Source organism: Triticum dicoccoides, chromosome 7A (assembly GCF_002162155.2).
Source record: "Triticum dicoccoides isolate Atlit2015 ecotype Zavitan chromosome 7A, WEW_v2.0, whole genome shotgun sequence".
Lineage (NCBI taxonomy): Eukaryota > Viridiplantae > Streptophyta > Magnoliopsida > Poales > Poaceae > Triticum > Triticum dicoccoides.
This window is the reverse complement of record NC_041392.1, coordinates 486961542-486968373: the sequence shown is the minus strand read 5'-3', so window position 1 is coordinate 486968373 and position 6832 is coordinate 486961542.

Below are 6832 nucleotides of genomic sequence, written 5' to 3'. Positions count from 1 at the left end.
TGATCAACTGGAAACTGATCAACAATACGAACATGATCTTCATTGAGCTCCTCCTTGAGCTCGGTTTAGTCACCTGCACGGTTTCCTTGGCACCTGCAAGATGGTTTTGGAAGTATCTGTGAGTCACGAGGACTCAGCAATCTCACACCCTCGCGATCAAGACTATTTAAGCTTATAGGTAGGGTAAAAGGTATAAGGTGGAGCTGCAGCAAGCGACTAGTATATATGGTGGCTACCTCACGCAAATGAGAGAGAGAAGAGAAGGCAAAGCACGGTCAAACAACTATGATCAAGAAGTGATCCTAGAACAACCTACGTCAAGCATAACTCCAACACCGTGTTCACTTCCCGGACTCCGCCGAGAAGAGACCATCACGGTTACACACGCGGTTGATGTATTTTAATTAAGATCAACTTCATGTTTTCTACAACCGGACATTAACAAATTCCCATCTGCCCATAACCGCGGGCATGGCTTTCGGAAGTTCAAATCCCTGCAAGGGTGTCCCAACTTAGCCCATCACAAGCTGTCACGGTCAATGAAGGATATTCCTTCTCCCAAGACATTCCGATCAGACTCGGCATCCCGGTTACAAGACATCCTCGACAATGGTAAAACAAGTCCAGCAAAGCCACCCAGATGTGCCGACAAATCCCGATAGGAGCTGCACATATCTCATTCTCAGGGCACACCGGATGAGCAAGACGTCGGGTGGGCTAGCCCAGAGTTGCCCCTGGTAGCTCCGGACATCGCTCAGTTGGACCAACACCTAGAGAAGCACTGGCCGGGGGGGGGGGTTAAAATAAAGATGACCCTTGAGTCTGCAGAACCCAAGGGAAAGAAAAGGCTAGGTGGCAAATGGTAAAACCAATATTGGGCATTGCTGGAGGAGTTTTATTCAAGGCGAACTGTCAAGGGGTTCGCATTATAACCCAAGCGTGTAAGGAACGCAAAATCCAGGAACATAACACCGATATGACGGAAACTAGGGCAGAAAGAGTGGAACAAAACACCAGGCATAAGGCCGAGCCTTCCACCCTTTACCAAGTGTATAGATGCATTAATTAAATAAGAGATATTGTGATATCCCAACAAAAATATCCATGTTCCAACAAGGAACAACCTCCAATCTTCACCTGCAACTAACAACACTATAAGAGGGGCTGGGCAAAGCGGTAACATAGCCAAACAACGGTTTGCTAGGACAAGGTGGGTTAGAGGCTTGGCTTAACAATATGGGAGGCATGATAAGCAAGTGGTAGGTATCGCAACATAGGCATAGCAAAAGAGCGAGCAACTAGCAAGTAAAGATAGAAGTGATTTCGAGGGTATGGTCATCTTGCCTGAAATCCCGCAAGGAAGAAGAACGAGTCCATGAAGAAGACAAACGGACGTAGTCGAACGGATCCTCACAACTCCGGAACGAAACCGAAGCTAACGCGAGAAGCAACCCGGAAAGAAGCAAACAACATAGTAAACAAACATCACATAAGTATGGCATGATGCACAAACAAGTATGATGCATGTCCGGTTTAAAGAGGGCATGACATGGCAAAGTGCATAAGCAAAACTACAAGTTAAGTGGAGCTCAATATGCAACGAGTTGCATATTGACGAAACACCACGGGACTTATTTAGTTCTCTCTCGTTTAGTTACCCAACAATATTAAATGTTGTTAAACATGGCAAGAGGTGAGGCATAACAAAACTATACCATCTAAACAATTTAAATGGGGTCGGATATAACAAACAACAAACCCGGTAAATCCCCATATGAATTAGTAATTTAATGCAAACAACAATTTTAAACATTTAAATGTTATTATCTTGATGCAAATGACATGTGCAAGTTTTATGCAGTATTTATGGAAACGTTGATAAGAGCATATTAAGAAGCATTTGTCATCGTGGCGGAAAAGAAAAGGAGTGCCACGACAATGATAATGAAACGGTGCCACGACAACGTCCCGGTTTCTGGCAACTCGATTGAGATGCTGGTGCAAAAGGAAAAGTGACGGGGCGTGTCATGCAAGGATGGTGGGCTGCTCCCGGATACCGGGTCCCCACGGGTTAGCAGCAAAAGAGGAGGACCGAGCAAGTGACAACTCGGACACGGTGCAGACAACGGGTGCATCTCATACAACACATGCAAACATTTTCGGATGGTTGTCTCGGGGTTATACCTTCAAAGCGTGCATTGTCAGAGGGGTTCGAGTTCGAAGTGGTGTAGGGGAAGTGGACGTTCTCGGACGTCGAGGGAAGTAGTGGTTCACACGACAGTAGTCGAAGTAGTCGTCCTATCGTTCATCGGCGATCATCGGAGCGGTAGTGGAAGTAGAGGCTCATGACGTCTTGTCGAAAATCACGGCGGCGGTAGTCGTACACATGTCGTAGAGGAACTTGGTCTTGCAAAGAGGTACTTGATGGTAGTGGTACTTGACGCGTTCGAGGGTCGTCATGTCATGGTACTTGGCAAAATCCTCGGAGAAGGTGCTTGACGGTCCGGGTACGGTTCTTCGAAAACGGTAGTTGTTCACGTTGTAGTCGGACGTGAGGAGTGCACCGGTAGTTGTACGTTGGTCGAAGTGGAACTTGGCGCAGCTAGGGTCTTCGCGGATCATCGTTGTGCTTGCTGTCCAAGTGAGCTCCGGGGTACTTGACGGATTGGGGACGGAGGCGTTCGGTCCAACAAGGGCCACATGCTCATAGAAGTAGCAAAAATGGTCTTGCGCGACCGCGGGCACAGGACGATTGAAGGGGTGGTGAGGCAAGCCTCGGCTTGTGGCTATGGCAGCGACGAGGAGGAGGACGAAAGGGAGCAGAGGAAGGGGCGAGGCACAGCAGAGTTGGCCAGAGAGGACGGCTCGGGCAGCGACTGCAGCAGGAGCTTGGGGTCGTCCTGGACGGCAGCGACCAGAGGTGTCGCAGAGTGGGCCTCCACTGGCGGCGCGGGAGTGCTTCGTGCAACGTGAGGAGAAGCAGCGGCGCGAGGCGAGGGGCTTGGTAGCCGGCGGGGGCGCAGGCTCACGATGGCGGCGGTGGGCCGACCTGGCACTGCGGGGGCTAGCGGCCATGTGAGTTGCTGCTCCTGTTAAAAACGACGACGGCGAACCGGCGAGATGAGGCGGCAGCGAGAGGAAGGGAGAGGCCATGGATCGGGCGAGAGGAGAGAGGAGCGTGGGCGCTGGTTGGGGATCGAGCGGGTCTGGGTTCGCTGCAGGAAGGAACGAGAGGTGAGGAGGCGAGATGGGATCGGGCTCCTCGTCCCTGTGTGGCGGTGCGAGGGAGAGAAAACGAGGGGGATCGAGGGACTGGCTAGGTTTAGCAGTATAGGTGGGTTAGCGTGGGAGGCCTTGGCCAAATGGGCCACGGCGAAGCAGGCCGCCTGACCGCGGGCTCTGCTCTCTTAACCTCTCTCACTTACACTCCTTAAAAGAAAGAGGGAGACAAGAAAGAAGAAAAAAATAGAGAGAAGAAAAAGAAGAAGAGGGATTTAGGGAACGAATTTGAACATGCTGGTAATTTAATTGGACTCACAAAAATATGCTCGGTCCGAGAAAATAGGTAGGGAGCCCAATTAACAAGACGGAGATGTTTTGTAGATGTTTGGGGATGTTCCGGATCCATCAGTGACGACTGCCCGGGTCGGGTCCGGGACAGCTTTCGGGCGCATGCGCGAGGAGGGTCGCGGGCTGACGAGAGAGGTTAGGTAGGGCCTGGCGGTGAGTGGTAGTGGGCTAAGATGAGAGGAGTGCAGCCCGGCAACTGTTTCCGGAGACCGAAAACGTCCGATGTTTTGACCGACTATAATGTCGCTATAGTTATCCGTTGGGGTGTCAAACGGACTCCAAATGCGATGAAACTTGGCAGGGGGCCTACCTACAACATAACAACACCGCATGCCAAATTTCAACCCATTCCGAGAATATTTTCCAGCCACATATAAATAATATCTCGGACATGCCGCGGGCGCGTGCAAGTGTGTTTGGGCTCAGAACGGACAACGGAGAGAACGAGGAGACCGGGACAGATGCAAGTTTGAAAACATGATGATGCAATGCACATGATGACATGATAAGGTGCAACACGCAAGCAAATGACATGGCAACGACGACAAATAGCTGGAAGACACCTGGCACATCGGCCTCGGGGCGTTAAAACACTCCACCACTACGAGAGGGTCTCGTCCCGAGATCTAGAACGGCACCGGAGGGAAAAACGGAAGAGAAAGAGAAGAGGTAAGGCTAAGTTGCTTCTTTGACAAACGAGTGAGACCAAAGAACCTTGAGAGGTTGAACAAAATTCGAGAAAGAACACAACGAAGGTGAACAAAGTTGAAAACACTCCGTTAGAAAAGAGGAACAAGGAAGAACAAATTCGGGTAGCACTCCTGTTTAAAAGAGATGCAAGACTTGATATGATGAAAAGACCTTGAGCAAAAGGCACAACACTCCGGATAAATGGATAGGCATGAAAGAACACGGTCCTGACAAGAACAAGAAGAAGGGTAGAAGAGAGCAACATCACAAATGCCTCCGGAAGAAAAGAGAGAATGGAATGGAATGAACGGAAGGAGAAAACAATATCTTCTATCTCCGATGAGCTTGAAAAAGGCATCCTTAGGAGAAGGGTCGAACGGAGTTGTTGGAAAAAAACAACAACATAAAGGATAAACTTGATATGGACTTATAGAAGACATCTCAAAATTATGAGGTGACAACTTGCCACTCACGGAAAAGATTTGATTGGATTGATATGAACAAGGAGACGAGAAGATATTTCACCGGGAGGATAAGTGAAGAACTTGGATCATTTATAAGCACCATAATTAGAAACAATCCTTAGGGAAAGTTTTAGGTGAAATATAACCCAAGATAACTCCAACGAAGAGGTTGAAGGATTTAAAAATATCTCATTCTTAACAACATGTGAATCATGAAACATGAACTCAAATTATCAAGAATGACATAATACCACCTCCAATGATACGGTAGAAAGAATTGTACTCCGGATAGCAAGATGAAAGATTACTTGAGCTCCTCTGAAAAGAATGTAGATGAACACTTCGAGAAGGAATTAAATCCTTGATGAACCATCATGTAGAACCTTCATGAAGAACTACGGTAACAAAAGGATAACGAGAAGAAAGAGAAGTTGAAAACACAAAGTGAAACCTTGCAACGATTAGATGGGTCTTCACGACGATATAATTGAGAGAACTTGGAACTCCAGGAAAGAAAGATGAATAATTGAGATTAGGAATTGGATGAACCTCCGGAATAAGGAATTGAGTTCACTCGATGAAATAAGAATAAGAATTACATTATGCTTATCCTTCACCAATTAAATTGATGAAAAGCAACGGATTTGGCATACTACTTATTCTCGTAGAAAGGATTAAGATAGATATAGCGTCAACTTGGGAAGGTCTTCAATGAACCACCGGTAGGATTGGAACAACGAATGAATTGATAAGATAAAGAAGGAAGAGAAATCTTGAACGAACCACCATAAGAATAGAAAATGAACGAAGTAGTGGTGAATCACCGGGAAGGATTAGCAAATAAACGAAGATGCTTGAGAGAATTTAGATCCATGAGAACGAAGAGATTACGAGCTGACTAGAGAATCCTTGATTTAAGCTCCGGTATGATTTTGGAGAATGATAGCTGAAAGTTGAGCATGAATAAACCTGAATTGATGGTCTCTGGAGAATCAAACTGAAAAGAATCTTTAATAGCTCCTGATGGGTGAAAAGGATTCTCACAATGGAAAAACAAATATGAGAGGATGGCAACAAGCTAGCACCATGAATCTTGAAGAGAATGGAGCAACATATGGAGGAAAAATTCTTCTTCGGTCTCCAAAATCTGAGAATGACGATGAGAAACACCACCAAATTGTTGAGATACTCCGGGATGAAAAATGGAAAGGTTGAGCCAACGATGAAAAGAATTTGAAAGATCTTGGATAAATACATATGACCGATGATGAATCATTCTTACGTCCAACTCTGAAAAGAAATTTGAGGATAGCTCCGGGAAAAATAAGAGGAGTCAGGTAAGATCCTGGAAAAAGACCTGTGGGTTAGGGCCCACTCAAAAGATACATCGTAGAACGATTTAAAAGAGAGAAAGAACTGATTGAATTAAATGGCCAGAATGAGATAACAACCTCGAAAGAGCTTGAAAGGATTACGAAAGCAGAGTGGAAACACGAATCTTCGAGATATCTTGAGCACTCCGGAACAATAGAATAACGAGCGTGGAATGACTGAATATAAGGTGCACCGGCATGAGAAGGCATTTGGAATACGGAAAAGAATATGATCAACACCGAAAGCTTGAATTGGATCCACCAGAGAAGAAAAGGCAAATAATGATGAACTTGAGGCTCCGTTAGTATCTTCATGAGAATCACCGGATAAGAACATTGAAGGAAAAGAATGGAGAGACTTCACATAAATAAGATGGATACTCAATAAAGAAATCCGAGTCCTAGAAGAAACAAGGGTGGGAGGGTGGGAAAACAAAGACAACTTGGGATGGATGAACGAACACCGTTGAGAAAGTTGAGATTGGATCTTGCGGATATTGAAAATGAACAGATCCGCTTGACGAGAGACACATCGGTTGAAAAGGATTGACATGACAATCTCGATTATCATGAAGGATTAGTGTCCGCATAGGAGTATGAGAACACCGCTTAGGAAAAGTATGGAATTAACACTTGACATTGAAGTAACTCGAATACCACAACTGAAAAAAAAACCAAATGATTGGCTTGTAAAATAAGCCGGAACAAACATATGATAGAGATTTCATCCAAAGT